The 19,807-nt window shown below is 41.4% G+C and overlaps 1 pseudogene across 2 annotated transcripts in view; it reads left to right on the top strand.

Moving 5' to 3' along the window:
• Window positions 1-227: 227 nt before the first annotated feature.
• LOC149157034 (pentatricopeptide repeat-containing protein At4g14050, mitochondrial pseudogene) overlaps window positions 228-19,807 on the top strand; it is a 60,120-nt pseudogene continuing 40,540 nt past the window's right edge. Inside the window, exons 1-3 of one of the 2 annotated variants that reach the window (XR_016262419.1) lie at window positions 228-3,144; window positions 3,300-3,627; window positions 3,851-3,986. The product of XR_016262419.1 is annotated as a pentatricopeptide repeat-containing protein At4g14050, mitochondrial pseudogene, transcript variant X2 (transcript). Of the gene's footprint in view, window positions 3,628-3,850; window positions 3,987-19,807 lie in introns of those variants that run through there. The other variant, XR_016262418.1, reaches the window with a different exon arrangement.

Genomic DNA, 19,807 nt, shown 5'->3' with positions numbered 1-19,807 from the left:
GCATAAATATTATATTAGTTTTTAAAAATAAAAATATTATATAGAATACAAAAAATATTTTACTTCAATCTTATTTTAATTATTAATTTTTTTTTTTGTTTTATCAATCTTATTTTCATTATTAATTTTTATTTTATTTTTTATTATTTTATTTATTTATTTATTATTATTATTTTTTTATATAATTTCACTGACTCCCTGATTTTTTTTCAAATCCCAATCCCGTAGTTTTTCAATTTTCAGTGCCGACGGGCTGATCAAACTTGGGATGGATTCTGATAGGTTTGTGGTAGTGCTTTGAAAACACTCATGTCCAACACATCTTGGCTATATAAATTTGGAAGGTAGTCACTGATACATGGTTTGGTTTTCGACGAAGGATCAATTTCCTTGAGTATGATTCCAACCGAGCTTCGTCCTAGGCTTTACACCCAATCCAACAATGGCAATGCCAATGTCAATTCCCTTTACAAAGATGCAAGGAGTAGGATCATTTTTTATTAGGATTGTGCTTCATCTCCATAGCGATTCAACTGCTCTAAAATTAGACGAAGTAGCAGAAGCAACGTATGATAGCAGCATTCTGAGAAGGTTGTGCAAGCAGGGCGGGTTGAAAGAGGCGCTGAAGACATTGACTGAAAACATCTCCGTAAAATCTTCTGACTATGTTTCTCTCCTGCGAGCCTGTGCTGATAAGAGGGCTCTATCAGAGACTAAATTACTGCACACCCACATGATAACGAAGATGGGATTGGAGCCAAAAAACATATTCGTACCAAACACGCTCATCAACACATATGCAAAGTGCGGGAGTTTGCAGGAGGCACGCCAAGTGTTCGACAAAATGCCTGAACGAAATGTGGTGTCATGGACTGTCATGATTGCAGCTTATGCCAAGAATGGGTTTGCTGAAGAGGCCTTGAGTTTGTATTATCAGATGCAAAGGACAGGCAGTCGGCCAAATCATTTCACGCTTGCCACTGTTATCTCAGCTTGTGCACAATTGGGCGTTCTGCAACGTGGCAAGGCAGTGCATGAAGAGATCAACAGGAGTGGATTTCAAGATGATGTTTTCGTGAGTAGTGGTTTGATAGATATGTATGTTAAATGTGGAAGTATAGATGATGCACGCCAAGTTTTTGATAAAATGCCTGAACGAACTGCTGTGTCATGGACTGCTATTATTGCAGGGTATGCACAGAAAGGGCACATTGATGAGGCGCTGAGGCTTTTTCAGCAAATGCCCGGGAGAAACGTTGCTTCATGGAATGCTATGATTGCAGGGTATGCACAGAGGGGACGTGTTGATGATGCCATGAAGCTCTTTGTAGAAATGCCTGAACGAGATGTGGTTTCTTGGACTTCTATGATTGCAGGGTATTTGCAGAATGGATATGTTGACGAGGCTGTTGAGCTGTTTGATAGAATGCCTGAAAGAGATGCAGTTTCCTGGAATACAATGCTTACGGGATTTGCACATAATGGGCTGGCTGAGGAGGCCATTAAGCTGTTTGACAGAATGCCTAAACGAGATGCAATTTCCTGGAATGCCATGATTTCTGGCTATGCCCAAAATGGGCGGTTTGACAAAGCCTTGGAGCTCTTTAGACAAATGAGAGTGTCTGGTGTGAAGCCACATCCAGACACCTTTGCCAGTGTTCTTCCAACTTGTTCCAACTTGGCAGCTCTGGAACACGGTAGAATGATACACGCAGACATAATTAAAGGTGGATTGCAACCAAACACATTTGTGGGGAACCCTCTGATTGATTTGTATGCTAAATGTGAAACCATAGAGTATGCGTACACGGTATTTGACAAAATGCCTAGACGGGATGTGGTCTCATGGACTGCAATGATCATGGGACATGCAATTCATGGCCGTGGGAAAGAGGCCTTACAGCTCTTTGAACAAATGCGTTTATGTGGAACAGTCCCAGACCATGTGATCTATGTTGGTGTCTTGCCTGCGTGTGCCCATGCTGGCCTAGTGGATGATGGCTGGCACTACTTTGATCAGATGAATAGACTTTATGATATAACACCTCTTAGAGAACATTATTGCTGTATGGTAGATCTTCTTGGTCGAGCTGGTAACCTGTATATGGCAGAATATTTGATCAACAAAATTCCTATGAAACTTGACTCTGCCGTGTGGGTGTCTCTGCTCGGTGCCTGTAGAATTCATACCAATATAGAGCTAGGGGAACGTGTGGTAGAACACCTTTTTGAATTGGATCCTAAAAACGTTGCAACTTATGTGTTACTTTCAAATATCCATGCAGCCGCAGGCAGGTGGGATGAAATTGAAAAAGTCAGAAAATTGATGAAAAAAAGGGAAGTAAAAAAGAAGCCTGGCTGCAGCTGGATTGAGGTTAATAAACAGGTATATGCATTTGCGGCAGAAGAGCAATCACTTCCGCAGATGGAGGAAATTTATGTAGAGTTGGACAGATTGTCTGGGGAGATGAAGGAGGCAGGCTATGCACCTGATACAAGATTTGTACTGAATGATGTGGAGGAGGAACAAAAGGAACATAACCTTTCCTATCACAGTGAAAAGTTGGCAATTGCATTTGGGCTCATCAATACAACCCGTGGGACACCTATCAGAGTCATTAAGAACCTTAGAGTGTGTGGCGATTGCCACACTGCTATCAAATTCATCTCCAATATTTCTGTACGGGAAATTGTAGTTAGGGATGCCAGCCGATTCCATCATTTCAAAGATGGAAATTGTTCTTGTGGGGATTATTGGTGAACATGGAGACAAGTTTAGGTGTCATTGGAATCTTGCTTTTCCGAAGCAAAGCTTGATGTGTTTCAGTGGATGTTCGTGGCCTAGACTTGGAGGGCCATTGTATAAGATGCTTGTTGATCAGAAATTAAGATTACTGGAATTCGAATCATAACCAGTAATCTAACAGGCCATACATCCTTCACGCAAATTAATTAAATTATCCTTAATTTTCTCTTGAAGCTAAATCTGGTATCAACAAAATGATAATGTGTCACATAGTTAGGGATTTTTAAGGGTTGAGGTTTGAAATTCGCTGTATCTCAATGTTCGTTTTAAACTCATTGAGGTTCATCGATTCTAAACACTGAACTGGAATGAACCATTCTGGAAGGCAAAGTCCATAGGTAAAATGCTAAATCTGATTTTGAATTCACCCCAAATTATTTTTTTTCAATTTATATGGAAAAGAAGGGTTCAGTGATCCTAACTTCTGCGTGCATTCATTCGTCCCACTGCCCTCTGATGTCACCCTACCCACACAATTGTTTCTGCTCTTCAGATGTTGCCTGCCCATGCATTACTGTCTGCTTCTCCAATTCTTCTCTGATTCATACACCTTTATGCCCAAGGCAAGTCATTCCACTGCAGCTCGGTTCTTCCTAGACAGTAGTGAGCCCAACTCCAGACAATGAACGGTGAGCCCAATTCTTCATGGACCAAGCCCAATTTTTCTGCGTAAACGTGGGTTTGATTCTTTTTGGATAGTGGACCACGGTGAGCCCAATACTTCTTGGACTGAGCCTGATTCACTGGACAGTGGTGTGCTGAATTCAGTGGAGCCCGATTCTACTTCTACTTATACTCTGTGGAGTTTGCAACGTATCTTGGTTAGTATTTTTTGTCCCCACTCCTCCATTGTAGAGTTCAAACACTGTATTAAATTTTAATCACCAGATGAAAGCAGGCACATGCCATGAGTGTGATGTAATAATCATCATATTCATAGCATATGCCTGCTTTTGTGCTTCAAATAACCTGTAGGCTGTCCACTTTCTGTGGGTGTTGTAGCTTGCAGTCTTATTGTTCAGTGACAGTCTTTTTATTTTTCAGGTGGAAGGTCAGTGTCCAACTCCAGACAGAGATAGCTAGAGCCTAGAGGCAGGGACACATCACTACTTACGGAGGAAATATTTAGTTCAAAGCTCAGACGAAGACTCTCCTGAAGGCTGAAATGTCGAACGTCCAAGTAGGTTTCTTTCTCATATAAACTGTTTATTTAATTTTAATTATCAATAGTAGTTTTTGTTCAAAACTTCAATAACTACACTCTCAAAACATTTAACAAACCACGAAGAAACAATTTGAAATTTGATTTATGAAAACAAACTATCTGGAAACCTTTACTTTGGCACCTCCAATATCAACAATAGAATGATGGAAACATATGTAAAACTGTCTGACCCTAGAAAACCTCTGAAATGCAAATTATGTGCTCATCCATCTTTTCAGGTATTTAAAAAGAGTGACGGACCACCTACTTTCTATAACCAATGGTAACAAAGGTGGTGTTGAATGTTGCAAAGGGATGTTGGCAGAAGTCAGAGAGATGGCTGAAAAGTACCATGAGAGAATATAAAAATTTAAGGAGATGAAAAAACAAGAAGCAGTTCATTCATGTAGATATTGCAAGGATGTGCACCCCCATTCCTTCATTTTCGTCAAGCATTGCTGGAAATTTATCTAGCTAGAGTAATCAAGTAGGACAACAACATCAAACTCCCTTTCGAAATTCATAATGATATAAGAAGTTGTTGATGTTCTCGAAGACTTGTTTTTGAATCTGCTATCCCATTGAATGTGGTCAAAAGCCCATACTTCAATGCATGTAAGAAGATTTCAAATTCTGGAAAGGGATATTTACCTCCCAGTTTTGAGACAATAAGGACCACTCTTCTTAAGAGGTCAAAAGAAAAGGTGACAAGTAGATTGTCTAAGATCAAAGATTTTTGGAAACACACAAGTTGCATAGTTTTAACAAATGGTGATTAGACATGGGTTATAGGCCATAAATTATTGTGTTGGTTTATTACCCTAGGGGCTTTTGAGGTAGTTGATGCAAGAGATTAGGAGACTTTGGAATATATATTCAAGTATTTAGAGAGCGATTCTTGAAGTTAGGAAAGAAAATGTGATCCAAGTTGTCATTGATAATGCCACAAATTGTGTGAGAGTTGAAAATTTGATAAAGGAAAAGTAGGAAATAAGTTTTCCACTTCATATTTAACCATCACCTCACATTGAGTATGTAGTGGAAACCTGCATCTAGAGAACCATTGAGGCCTTGTCAATATCATATTTGCCACACATTATATTTCTTTTAAAAGAGTGTTTGAGGAAAAGACACAAGTATAAGAGCTATTATCTACATCAAGGAGTGGTAAACTTCTTGCCTTAAAAGATTCTAAAGGGAAGATTGTGGAACAAATCATTTTACACAATAACCTTTGGAAAAGTGTTGTGAAGGTTTTAAAAATATGACCCAATTGTTGATATGCATTGCATATTATATAGTGACACCCCTTCTAAGGGTTTTGTTCATGAGGGCACGTATAATTACAAGGAAGTTATTAGAAAATATTTTAACAACATGGAAGTATGGAAAATAATAGATGGAAAGGTTGAAGATGTTGCATAGCCCTTTACATATAACATGTTATTTGGACCCTAGATTGTTTAGGTTACAAAGAAATATGATAGAAAAGTTGTATGTGGCCTTTATGAGGCTATTGAGACGTTGACTTCAGATCCAAAAGAATCCATGAGGCTTACCTGGCTTAGAGAGCAACTTTGGGCTTATTGGTTAGAACAAGGGATATTTGGAAGCACTTTAGCCTTATTGGATAGGGCCAAAACTCCTCCAAGGGTATGGTGGTGTTAACAGGGATAAGTACCTAGCAACAATTATAGGGGTTCTCTCCAGTATGAAGTCCCAATTAGACCTCACACCATTTGAAATGAGAGACCCATTCGGATTTGGCTCAACAACAATTAATGGGGTTGAGTGCTATATGATATGGGGAAATCTGCACAACACAAAAGATGTAAGAAATGACAAAGTAATTAATCTAGTTAAATCAAAATCACAATTGTTCTAGTCTAATCGAATTGAAATCAATAATAGTAGGTGAATGAGCATAAGAACATATAATATTGCTTAACAATGAAAGAAAGCAATTAGATGTTTTATGATGCAAGCAATGTTAATCATTCTAATTGGCTAAATATAGAAAAATTGACATATATTCCAACTAGTACTCATTCATTCAAAATTAAAAGCGACTTGCTAATTTTAGTTAACATGTTCTTTGCTCAGGACAATTACTTCAATGTTCCATATAGCCCATTTTCAATTCCATTAAAGTTCCATTAGCAATCACATAAACCATTATCTCATTGACAGTTCCTGAAGAAAGAACATAAACATTAAATGTAGAAGACAAGCCAAGTCAAGAGAACACCATAATTTGGCAAATGCTAGAGCAAAACCCCAAGATGGGGAAAATCCTTTGATCAATTCTTTTTAATATTATATCAAATGTTCAACAGAGAGAGAAAGAGAGAGTACAATAATAAAAGTCAAAAATTGACTTGCCAAATCACTTGTCCAAAACAACCCTATAAAGTCTACAAATCTTACTGATGTGGCTTACTGCCTTGTTAGGGCTACTAACAACCACTATGTAAGCTTCTCCCAATGAGCAACTTCCTTTGTTGTCCACTTCCAAGCATCCAACATAGATCTAGGGTTTGAGGCTTCTCGTCAAGGCACCCTATAACAGTCTTGTACCAACAACAACATGAATCTGCCCACAAACAAGGGTTACACCCTTTGTTTAGACTGCGGCCTACTCTCCTTGACTGCGACTGAGGTAGAGAACTCAAACTAGACCATTAGGCCCTTCCACAAGTGCCTCCAACTTGTTGTTATAGAAGCCTTTCCTGTGGCCCAAAACCAGAGTACTAAATCATGCACAAATAGACCCCAAACTCACCTCTAAACCAACGACCTTATTTGGAAAGGAAGACACACTCAATCACAGAAGAAAAACAACCCAAACAATCCTTCTAGCCTTTGCTCAAGCTGCCCTAGGTCTGCAACATTCCTCCACATCAAATTCTGCACTAAAAATACTCCTCAAAATACTCGTCCTCCTTGCCTCCATGCTGCCTCTAACTTGTTGTCCAAATCGTAGAGGTATTCTTGATATTATGTGCTCATTGGATGTGTGAAATGAGGTTGGAGGTCACTTCTATTTATATGAAATGGAGAGGGGTTCAACATGTCTAACTAACCACAAGCCGACCTTGACAATTTTCACATGAATGGGCTTGATTTCAAAAACACATTTAGTCTTGTCCAAATTTAATGATCTTTAGGTCACTTTGGTCCTCTCGAAAAGAGGAATTTAATGCAAAAATTATCTTCTTCAAATAAGGTGCCCAAAGTGGAATTTGGCCCTAGTTGCCAATTTTAACACGACTACACAAAATAGAGATTGAACGTGTGAAATATACCAATTAATGAGTAGAAGAGTCCACTTCTAACTTGTAAGCTATTAATCAAACTCACATAAACATAAGCATACATGAAATTTTTTGTAGAAAAGTCATTAGCAACTCTTGAGCAAATGTGAGAATCCAATCTTTCTCCTTTCCTGGTCTTCAATGCTTCTCCTTATTATATATCAAAATTTTCTCTAGTGTACATTATGCCAAAGAAGTCCTCCTTTCCTAAAGCCTAGAAACTATTATTGGTACAATTGAAAACTACTTCTTGAGACTTCTTGGTTACCCCAAGAGGTTACAACTTTTCAATTTCTTCTATTTTTTCCTATTATATTTTATGACAACAACATTATGATCTCCAAAAAATGAAAGGAATGCCATGAGTTACGAAATCACCAGGTCATTTACTTGCACCCCCAAAATTTCATTGAGATAAGCTGTTATATTTGATAATGAGATGAAATCATCTTGATCTAGCAGGGCAATAGTCCTTCTATTGCAACATGATGTTCAATTGTATTATGGGCTAGACTTTGAACATCCTTTTCCAAGAAAACCAAGGAGTTTAGCACGAGTTGCTATGTGGTTGGCTCTACTATATTTCGCTTTAAGGATTTCTTGATCACTTTGTTGGTGAATAGGCTTAGAACAATTCCCAGGCATTAAGAACCTCTTCTAATTTTCTATTCACCTCAAGGTTTGGCCTTGCCTCTCCTTGATCGCCAATTGAGGGAAACTTGTTCATCTTTATTGGTTTTTCTACTAAGGCATAGTTTCTATGATATAAGGCCATAAATCAATCTATGTCCTTTTCCAATTTGTCCCGGAATTTGAGAGCTCTATTCACCACTACATAGTTGTAGTCAATTTCTTCCTTGTTGATCCTTGGGGCTTATGGGGGGAGTGTTAGGGAACTCTATCCGCCACTGTTTTATCTAATCAATTGGACTAAGTACTCCCTTCAACTATGTTCCTCTTTCTCTATCCTTCTCCCACAGCGAGGACAACTTGGATGATGTTTGCTGCATTTGCTGAAGACATGGATGAAATTGGTTTACCATTGCCTTGAACTATCCATGCACTTTGGAAATGCAGGCCTATTAGTCCTCTACTTTAGAATTCTCTAACTTTAAAGACTTGTTTTCTACTCTAAGCATTCGTTTTTGTTACTTTAGCTCTGCTATTCAATCTTTTTGTCTTTGAAGTTGCTCTACCATGTCTTTGACATTCTGTTCATTGGCTTGCGAGAAAGTTGTGCCAATGGAAGCTACAACCAATGGATTTGCACTAGTATTTGGAATGATAGCCTTTTTTGTTGTAACAAAGACTGGGGATAAATTAGGATTGGGAATTGTTCTTTCTATTTATTGTACTTCAAGGTTTTGTCATATTTAAATCGGTCGAGATTGGCAACTTTTTGTACTTTGGTGGAAGTGATGCCCAATTCGTGCACATGAAGGTGGCCTCCAGTGATAGGTGGCATGGCAATCTGTGTAGGAATGTCCATGGGCCCTACACTTCCATTTCCTTGTTATGTCTGGGCTTGGGCATCTAAGGCTTCTTGTTTAGCTTTAAGAGCCTCTTCCTTTTGTCTGGCTTCCTCTTCCTCTCTAACTTTTTCGTCTTCCTCTTTTCCCTTTCTTCTTCTTTGTTTTTAAAAAGAAATTCACATTTGTTGTCATGACTCACTCATTATAGAAGCTTAATATTCTCTCCATAGCATGACAAATATAAGTGGCTCGTCTTCTTTGAGAGGTGTAAGAACGAAGGTTTAATGGCTCGCAGCTCGCATTCAATTACCTTTACAATGATTCTGCTCAGTGGCACACATTGTATGGCTCTATGACCTCTCAAAGAGGCTCACATTTCTAATGCATTCCTAAATATCGAAATCACCATTACAATCACTCATTTTTATGTCTTGCGGTTCACTTTCACTTCAATACTGTGATTGCTCTAATGATCAAACAAGAGCTTGCATCTATATGAAATAGCCTGAACTTATAAAGGTTCGGATCTATGGGTCGTTGTTAATGGCTCACATATGAAATGGCTCAGGTTTATATCTGTGGCAGTATGGCTCAGATTGCGTTATCTAATGGTTGGCATTTGTAACACGAACTTCCTAATCTCTGAATTTTACATCGTTTGAATAGTGACTATTATTTAGCAGGACATATATAACAAGATTGTTATGACAATTAAGTTTAATAATTGTAAAAGAGTGGAATTGCGACTTAACATAGATCCTTGTTGATGATGAGGGCTTATAAAAGCATGGATATCAACTATGAGAAGCAGTCATTGTAAGGCCGACTTGAAAATAAATTATTCTAGGATTGGATCACAGTTGTGAATTTTCTTAAAGGAAGGGACCAGAATTTGTGCAAAATATCTCAGCTTAAAGGACGATGAACTGAGAGATAAGGTAAAAGTTGTTGCGGTACGCATGTTTTTTGAATGCATTTCATGATATATGTCAAGTTTTCTAGCTCATAATGGTCATTTGAGGAACAAAGGATCATGGAAGAATTTGATGATATGCTAGAACTTATAATCTAATGACATCGTTAGGGTTATGCAGCGTGATAACAATGCATTGATAAATGTGAATGATCTAGTGTTTGAATAGAATTTGCAATTTCTAACAAGGCCCTATAGACCTTAAAATTCTAAAGGTTTGCAACTAACTTTATTGTATAGTTGTAGAACTTCACAATTTGCAAGTGATAGGTCTTGATATCTAGGGTTTGTAAACCTGAGCAAAGTATGGAATGAAAGAAGAAACCCTAACTGATTGTTTCCATTGTGAAAGGAAAAAGGACTCAGTTCTTAAGCATGGTGGGTACTAAGTCATGCAAATGTGAAGACCAGGTATGATGAAAAATGGTCCAAGTATTTAGTTGAATGTGTAGATTAGATCGTAAGATCTAGAAATGAAATTCATTGAGGTTTTGTTGCATACTTGTAGAAGTTTTGCATGGTAGACCCTAATTGCTAAAAAGAATCTAGGATTTGTAAGATTTTATAGCTTTTGGTATCTAGGGTTTATCGGTTGAGTATTCTTTGATATCTTGAAACCCTAGCATAAAAGATTATTAAAAGAAAGACTCTAGGGTATGTATTAAACCCTAGCAAAAGTTGGATTAAGATAAGGTCTAGGGCTTGAAGACTAGAATTGGGTGTTTTCATTAAAAGTAAAAACCCTAAAAGGGTGCGGCCAAGAAGTTTCTAGGGTCTATATCTAGAACCCTAGAAATACACTTTTGAAGAAATCATAGAAACCCTGGATTGAATGGATTAACATTATAATCTTGTCTTCGTATATCTTGCTTGGTTGTACTTGCTGGTGAGAATTGCAGGAACATGATGAAGGCTATCAAAATTATGAAAAGCAAGATGAGCAAGACTCGTGCTTGATGATGACTCCTTGATAATGATGAGCATGATGGAAAAAGGAAGCTAAAAGGACTGTGATGATATTGAAGTTTCTAGGGGATGAGTTCATTCCAAGAACATTGATCCGAATTTAAACAGGAACGCAAAAAATTACAGAGATAACCATAAATACAGATATGTAGCGGAAATAATACTTCATTTCATTAATGTAAAACACTGGAATAATGCTTACAAACAGAAATCGAAATAAACCAGCTAGGGCGATGGTAGTTTATCTTTGAGAAGAGATGTGGCGGCTACATGCCTTTGAACTGTGTTACAATGAAGCTCGAAGGCCTATTTATTGTTGAGAAACAATGGAAAAGTCTACACATCCAAAAATCTAACCCTAGAAGATGAAACGCCAAACTGTGGGCCCCGTTTGGGTAAATTGGTACATCAACTTCCCGGGGTCGTAACTTTGGCATATGATCTTCGTTTGACGTGCACAATATCTCGTTAGAAAGATCTATCTGAGAACTACAACTTTGGGAAGAGCAACATCGGTCCATAGACCCATGTTGCTCCTAGTTTTCCCAAAAAACGTTGTTTAGGGCATCAAAACGGCTTCGGAAGTTCAGGATTCAAAAACTGCTAAAAATAGTAAATTGTGTTACAATTAAGGAAATTGAAAAGCTGAAAGAGACAGTTGTGGGGGTCCAAGTGGGATAGGTGGGTGGCCACCAACATCCACTTGGATCATTCTTCCCCCCTTAGGAAGCAATGGTCCCCATTGCGTTAAGTTCCTCCATCAACCGAGCTTGGTCCCTGGTGAGTTGTTCTACAATCTCTGAGGTGTCCAGTAATGATGGGAAGCATGGTCGAGGGCGTTCCACATTGAACACTTGGTGCAAGCGAAGGAATGGAGGAATGCTGTGCTCCAAAGCATTGTTTCCCATAGCCTTGGTAATGGTGTAAGAACCATGTCGGCGTGGTCGAAGCTTTTGATGGGTTCTTGTAAGGCATTCTTTCTGTAGATACAACCAGACTTTGTTGCCCACCTGAAGCTTATGTTGTACCCCTGTGGGTGAGGAGAAGTTGTTCGAGTGTTTTGTCATGATCGTATCCCTTTGCTGCTGCTGCTGCGTGGAGGAACCCTTCGTGGGGGTCATGGATGTGGCTACGATCTTCCCCTTACTTTGGGAGCGAACCAGACAGAAAATGAATTTCCTAGTCTGGGAGATGAGCTTGCTGCCTTTCTTGGTAGAGATCAAAGAGGTGGCAGTGGGTGGGGCTACCTCCGGTATCCTGTATAATGAATTATCCAAAGAAATAATGATAGTGTGAGGCCTTGACTCATACACAACATGTCGCCTCCACAAATATGGCTGGCCTAATAATACATCACAAACATCCAGAGGTGTAACATCACACAATACGTCGTTTGTGAAGGGCTTGATGCTGTAGGGAAGGCGGCATTGCTGGCGAACTTTGAGATCTCATCCTTCATGAAGCCACTCGATACTGTACGGCTGCAAGTGTGGTGTAGTCGGTAGGCCTAACCGCTTCATGACCTCTGCTAAAATGAGGTTCTTTTGGTTGCCACTGTCGATAATGAATTGCATCGGCGAACCCTTCACCCACATCTGTGAGTGGAAAAGACGCTCTCCCTCCTCTGGGTCTTCAGGCTCATTCTTTTGCATCTTGGTGGTGGCAATAGTGATGCTGGGCTTCGCATCAATGATCTGCTTCCCTTTGCCATTCCCCTTGTCGGGTTCTGACTCAGGGTTGGAACATGCATCTGATTCGGAAGCCTTCAACTCGGCCACCAGCGATTGCTTGGTCTGACACTCACTTGTGTTATGAGTGGGACTCTTGTGGAACTCACACCACTTTCCTGTGTCCTTCTTCGAATTCGTGGTGGTGTTCTTTTCTTGCGGCTTCGACGGGTTATCTTGGGTCACCCCGCCTTGGCTTTGTCCTTTGGTCTTCGGATTTGCAGATCCAAAGTCTCGCTTCTTTTGTTTGAACTTTTGCTTGATTTTGACAGCGTATCGGTATGTCGTGCCGAGCGAGGAGATGTTCAGGAATTCCATCTCTTCTTGGATGTATCTGTGTAGGTAGCCGCGGTATTTGAGTACCAAATGCAGCTCAGAGTCCTTGATACCCAACTGTGTGCGAAGGGTATGAAAAATGTTTGTGAACTTCGAAACATCTTGGTCCCTTCCCTACCGCAGTGTGGTCCATTTGATGTATTTGTCCTCATAGCTTTTGACAGGGTAGTACTGCTCCTTGACGACATCTCAGAATGAATCCCAAGTGGGTGCGGCTGAAAATAGTGAGCCCGTACTTTCATTCTTCTGCTCGCAGTAGGTTTCCCACCAGTCCTTGACATGGGGGGCAGCTTTGAGAAGAGCGAAAATAATCTTTTCCTGACCCGAAAATTCATGAACAGAAAATACCCACTAGCAGATTTAACCATTTATCTATGGCATCTGCGTCTATCTGACCCTCGAATATGGGGATTTCAAAATTAACTTGTACCTTAAATGGTGTGGTGTTTTCAGAGTAGCTGTTGGAAGCCGATGCGTCGCCCCTGGGTAGCCGCTGAAGGATCTGGACAAAGGTATCCATCATCGCGTTCCTTTGTCGCTCGAGGGCTTCTTCGAGTAAGATTTTGATAAGATCTCCTGCCCCCTCGTCTTTCTTTTCATCCACCATGGGAGGCCGTCGGGATTTGGGAGGTTGGTCTTGCAAAGGTTCGACCAGTTCAAGCCCTAACTCCTTATATCCCGACCTCGTTGGGGACATGCAAAGAAAAACTGAGAAAAAGCAGACCGCTCTGATACCACTGATTCGGATTTAAACAGGAATGCAATAGATTACTGAGATTACCATAAATACAGATATGCAGCAGAAATAATACTTCATTTCATTATGTAAAATAATGAAATAATGCTTACAAACATAAATCGAAATAAACTAGCTAGGGCGATGGTAGCTTATCTCTAAGAACAGATGTGGCGGCTACATGCCTCTGAACTGTGTTACAATGAGGCTCAAAGGCCTATTTATTGTTGAGAAACAATGGAAAACCCTACACATCCAAAAACCTAACCCTAGAAGATGAAATGCCAAACTGTGGGCCCCATTTGGGTAAATTGGTACATCAACTTCTCGGGGTCATAACTTTGGCATATGATCTCCGCCTGACGTGCACAATATCTCGTTAGAAAGATCTATCCGAGAACTACAACTTTTGGAAGAGCAACATCGATCCATGGACCCATGTTGCTTCCAGTTTTCCCAAAAAACGTCGTTTAGTGCCTCAAAATGGCTCTAGAAGTTCAAGACCCGAAAAACTGCGAAAAATAGTAAATTGTGCTACAATCAAGGAAACTGAAAAGTTGAAAGAGACAGTGGCGGGGGTCCAAGTGGGATAGGTGGGTGGCCACCAACATCCACCTGGATCATTCCTCCCCCCTTAGGAAACAATGGTCCCCATTGCGTTAAGTTCCTCCCTCAGCGGAGCTTGGTCCCTGGTGAGTTGTTCTGCAATCTCTGAGGTGTCCAGTAATGGTGGGAAGCATGGTCAAGGGCGTTCCACATTGAACACTCGGTGCAAGCGAAGGAATGGAGGAATGTTGTGCTCGAAAGCATTGTTTCCCACAGCCTTGGTAATGGTGTAAGGACCATGTCAGCGTGGTCGAAGCTTTTGATGGCTTCTTGTAAGGTGTACTTGCTGTAGATGCAACTAGAATTTGTTGCCCACCTGAAGCTTATGTTGTACCCCTGTGGGTGAGGAGAAGTTGTTCCTGTGTTCTATCATGACCGTATCCATTTGCTGCTACTGCTGCGTGGAGGAACCCTTCGTGGGGGTCATGGATGTGGCTACGATCTTCCCCTTACTTTGGGAGCGAACCAGATACAAAATGAATTTCCTAGTCTGGGAGATGAGCTCGCTGCTTTTCTTAGTAGAGATCAAAGAGGTGGCAGTATGTGGGGCTACCTCTGGTATCCTGTATAATGAATTATCCAAAGAAATAATCACAGCGCGAGGCCTTGACTCATACACAGCATGTTGCCTCCACAAGTATGGCTGGCCTAATAATACATCACAAACATCCAGAGGTGTAACATCACACAATACCGCGTCTGTGAAGGGCTTGATGCTGTAGGGAAGGCGGCACTGCTGGCGAACTTTGAGATCTCGTCCTTCATGAAACCACCCAATACTGTATGGCTGCAAGTGTGGTGTAGTCGATAGGCCCAACCGCTTCATGACCTCTACTGAAATGAGGTTTTTTTGGCTACCACTGTCGACAATGAATTGCAGTGGCGAACCTTTCACCCACATCTGTGAGTGGAAAGGACGCTCCCCCTCCTCTGGGTCTTCGGGCTCATTCTTTTGGATCTTGGCGGTGACAACAATGACATTGGGCTCTGCATCAATGATATTCTTCCCTTTGCCATTCCCCTTGTCGGGTTCCGACTTAGGGTCGGAACATGCATCTGATTTGTAAGCGTTCAACTCGGCCACCAACCACTGCTTGGTTCGACACTCACTTGTGTTATGAGTGGGACTCTTGTGGAACTCACACCACTTCCCTGTGTCCTTCTTCGACTTTGTGGTGTTGTTCTTTTCTTGCGGCTTCGACGGGTTGTCTTAGGTCACCCCGCCTTGGCTTTGTTCTTTGGTCTTTAGATTTGTAGGTCCAAAGTCTCGCTTCTCCTGTTTGAACTTTTGCTCGATTTTGACAGCGTATCGGTACGTTGTGCTGAGCGAGGAGATGTTCAGCAACTCCATCTCTTCTTGGATGTATCTGTGTAGGCAGCCACGATATTTGAGTACCAAATGCAGCTCAGAGTCCTTGATACCCAAATGTGTGCGAAGGGTATGAAAAATGTTTGTGAACTCCGGCACAGTTTGGTCCTTCCCTGCTGCAATGTGGTCCATTTGATGGATTTGTCCTCATAGCTTTTGACAGGGTAGTACTGCTTCTTGACGGCATTCCGGAATGAATCCCAAGTGGGTGCGGCTGAAAATAGTGAGCCCGTACTTTCATTCTTCTGCTTGTAGTAGGTTTCCCACCAGTCCTTGACGTGGGGGGCTGCTTTGAGAAGAGCGAAAATAATCTTTTCCTGACTCGAAAATTCATGAACAAAAAAATACCCATCTAGCAGATTTAACCATTTATCTACGGCATCTGCGTCTATCTGACCCTCGAATATGGGGATTTCAAAATTAACTTGTACCTTAAATGGTGTGGTGTTTCCAGAGTAGCTGTTGGAAGCCGATGCGTCGCCCTTGGGTAGCTGCTGAAGGATATGGGCAAAGCTAACCATCATCGCGTTCCTTTGCCGCTCGAGGGCTTCTTCGAGCAAGATTTTGATAGGATCCCCTTCCCCCTCGTCTTTCTTTTCATCCGCCATGGGAGGCCATCAGGATTTGCGAGGTTGGTCTTGCAAAGGTTCGACCAGTTCAAGCCCTAACTCCTTATATCCCGACCTCGTTGGGGACATGCAAAGAAAAACAGAGAAAAAGCAGCCCGCTCTGATACCACTGATCTAGATTTAAATAGAACGCAACGGAAATAATACTTCATTTCATTAATGTAAAATATTGAAATAATGCTTACAAACAGAAATCGAAATAAACCAGCTAGGGTGATGGTAGCTTATCTTTCAGAAAAGATGTGGCGGCTACATGCGTCTGAACTGTGTTACAATGAGGCTCGAAGGCCTATTTATTGTTGAGAAACAATGGAAATCCCTACACATCCAAAAGCTTAACCCTAGAAGATGAAACACCAAACTGTGGGCTCCATTTGGGTAAATTAGTACATCAACTTCCCGGGGTCGTAACTTTGGCATATGATCTCCGTTTGACGCACACAATATCTCGTTAGAAAGATCTATCCGAGAACTACAACTTTGGGAAGAGCAACATGGGTCCAGCTCCGGAAGTTCAAGACCCGAAAAAATGCTAAAAATAGTAAACTGTGCTGCAATTAAGGAAACTGAAAAGTTGAAAGAGACAGTTGTGGAGGTCCAAGTGAGATAGGTCGCTGGCCACCAACATCCACTTGGATCATTCCTCCCCCTTAGGAAGCAATAGTCCCCATTGCGTTAAGTTCCTCCATCAGCCAAGCTTGGTCCTTGGTGAGTTGTTCTGCAATCTCTGAGGTGTCCAGTAATGGTGGGAAGTATGGTCGAGGGCATTCCACATTGAACACTCGGTGCAAGTGAAGGAATGGAGGAATGTTGTGCTCCAAAGCATTGTTTCCCACAACCTTGGTAATGGTGTAAGGACCATGTCGGCGTGGTCGAAGCTTTTGATGGGTTCTTGTAAGGTGTTCTTTTTGCAAATGCAACCAGACTTTGTTGCCCACCTGAAAGCTTATGTTGTACCCCTGTGGGTGAGGAGAAATTGTTCCTGTGTTCTGTCATGACCATATTATCCCCTTGCTGCTGTTGCTGTAGGGAGGAACCCTTCGCGGGGGTCATGGATGTGGCTATCATCTTCCCTTTACTTTGGGAGCGAACCAGACAGAAAATGAATTTCCTAGTCTGGGAGATGAGCTTGTTTCCTTTCTTAGTAGATATCAAAGAGGTGGCAGTAGGTGGGGCTACCTCCGGTATCTTGTATAATGAATTATCCAAAGAAATAATGACAACGCGAGGCCTTGACTCATACACAGCATGTCGCCTCCACAAGTATGGCTGGCCTAATAATACATCACAAACATCTAGAGGTGTAACATCACACAATACCTCATCTGTGAAGGGCTTGATGCTGTAGGGAAGGCGACACTGCTGGCGAACTTTGAGATCTCGTCCTTCATGAAGCCACCTGATATTGTACGGTTGCGGGTGTGGTGTAGTCGGTAGGCCCAACCACTTCACAACCTCTGCTAAAATGAGGTTATTTTGGCTGCCACTATCGATAATGAATTGCAGCGGCGAACCCTTCACCCACATCTGTGAATGGAAAAGACGCTCCCCCTCCTCTGGGTCTTCGGGCTCATTCTTTTGGATCTTGGCGGTGGCAATAGTGACGCTGGGCGCCACATCAATGATCTGCTTCCCTTTGCCATTCCCCTTGTCGAGTTCTGACTCAGGGTCGGAACATGCATCTGATTCGGAAGCCTTCAACTCGGCCACCAACGATTGCTTGGTCCGACACTCACTTGTGTTATGAGTGGGACTCTTGTGGAACTCACACCACTTTCTTGTGTCCTTCGACTTCGTGGTGTTGTTCTTTTTTTGCGGTTTCGACGGGTTGTCTTAGGTCACCTCGCCTTGACTTTGTCCTTTGGTCTTCGGATTTGCAGGTCCAAAGTCTCGCTTTTTCTGTTTGAACTTTTGCTCGATTTTGACAGCATATCGGTACGCCGTGCCGAGTGAGGAGATGTTCAGGAACTCCATCTCTTCTTGGATGTATCTGTGTAGGCAACCGCAGTATTTGAATACCAAATGCAGCTCAGAGTCCTTGATACCCAATTGTGTGCGAAGAGTATAAAAAATGTTTGTGAACTGCGGCACATCTTGGTCCCTTCCCTGTCGCAGTGTGGTCCATTTGATGTATTTGTCCTCATAGCTTTTGATAGGGTAGTACTGCTCCTTGACGGCATCCCAGAATGAATCCCAAGTGGGTGCGGCTGAAAATAGTGAGCCCGTACTTTCATTCTTCTGCTCGCAGTAGGTTTCCCACCAATCCTTGACATGGGGGGCTACTTTGAGAAGAGCGGAAATAATTTTTTCCTAACTCGAAAATTTATGAACAGAAAAATACCCATCTAGCAGATTTAACGATTTATCTACAACCTCTGCATCTATCTGAACTTTGAATATGGGGGTTTCAAAATTAACTTTTACCTTAAATGGTGTGGTGTTTCCAGAGTAGCTATTGGAAGCTGATGCGTCGCCCCTGGGTAGCCGCTGAAGGATCTGGGCAAAGCTATCCACCATCGCGTTACTTTGCTGCTTGAGGGCTTCTTCGAGCAAGATTTTGATAGGATCTCCTAGCCCCTCGTCTTTATTTTCATCTACCATGGGAGGCCGTCGGGATTTGCGAGGCTGGTCTTGCAAAGGTTCGACCAGTTCAAGCCCTAACTCCTTATATCCCGACCTCGTTGAGGACATGCAAAGAAAACAGAGAAAAAGTAGACCGCTCTGATACCACTGATCCAGATTTAAACATGAACACAACAGATTACAGAGATAACCATAAATACAGATATGCAATGGAAATAATACTTCATTTCATTAATGTAAAATACTGAAATAATGCTTACAAACAGAAATCGAAATAAACTAGCTAGGGCGATGGTAGCTTATCTCTGAGAAGAGATGTGGTGGCTACATGCCTCTGAACTGTGTTACAATCAGGCTCGAAGACCTATTTATTGTTGAGAAACAATGGAAAACCCTACACATCCAAAAACCTAACTCTAGAAGATGAAACGCCAAACTGTGGGCCCCGTTTGGGTAAATTGGTACATCAACTTCCCGAGGTCGTAACTTTGGCATATGATCTTCGTTTGACGCGCACAATATCTCGTTAGAAAGATCTATCCGAGAACTACAACTTTGGGAAGAGCAACATCGGTCCATGGAAGCATGTTGCTTCCAGTTTTCCCAAAAAACGTCATTTAGGGCCTCAAAACGGCTCCGGAAGTTCAGGACCCGAAAAACTGCTAAAAATAGTAAACTGTGCTACAATTAAGGAAACTGAAAAGCTGAAAGAGACAATTGTGGCGATCTAAGTGGGATAGGTGGGTGGCCACCAACATCCACCTGGATCAAACACGTTGATGATTGAAAGTTGAAGCATAACCTTGTTGCAATATGAAGATAGAACATGCAAAAGAATGTTGACTTCAAAGGGAGCAGGTAGCGAAATTTGACATGACACTCTGACTAGAGGATGTTATAATTTGGCAAATCTGATATTAATGATCTGCTTGGATATGACTTGTTTCCCTGGTAGGACATATTGCAAAGGCATGTGAAGCAGCTTGAAAGAAAATTTGCTTGATGATATACTTATAGTTGCTTGGTCTAATCATGAAACACATCGATTGTTTGATAACACTGTTGAGGACTTGGATAAAGCTTGAA

Source organism: Pinus tabuliformis, chromosome 9 (assembly GCF_031772625.1).
Source record: "Pinus tabuliformis cultivar Carrire ecotype Pingquan chromosome 9, CPIR1, whole genome shotgun sequence".
In the NCBI taxonomy this organism is placed as follows: domain Eukaryota; kingdom Viridiplantae; phylum Streptophyta; class Pinopsida; order Pinales; family Pinaceae; genus Pinus; species Pinus tabuliformis.
The sequence above is the reverse complement of the archived record's forward strand: the minus strand, read 5'-3'. Positions and strand labels throughout refer to the sequence as shown.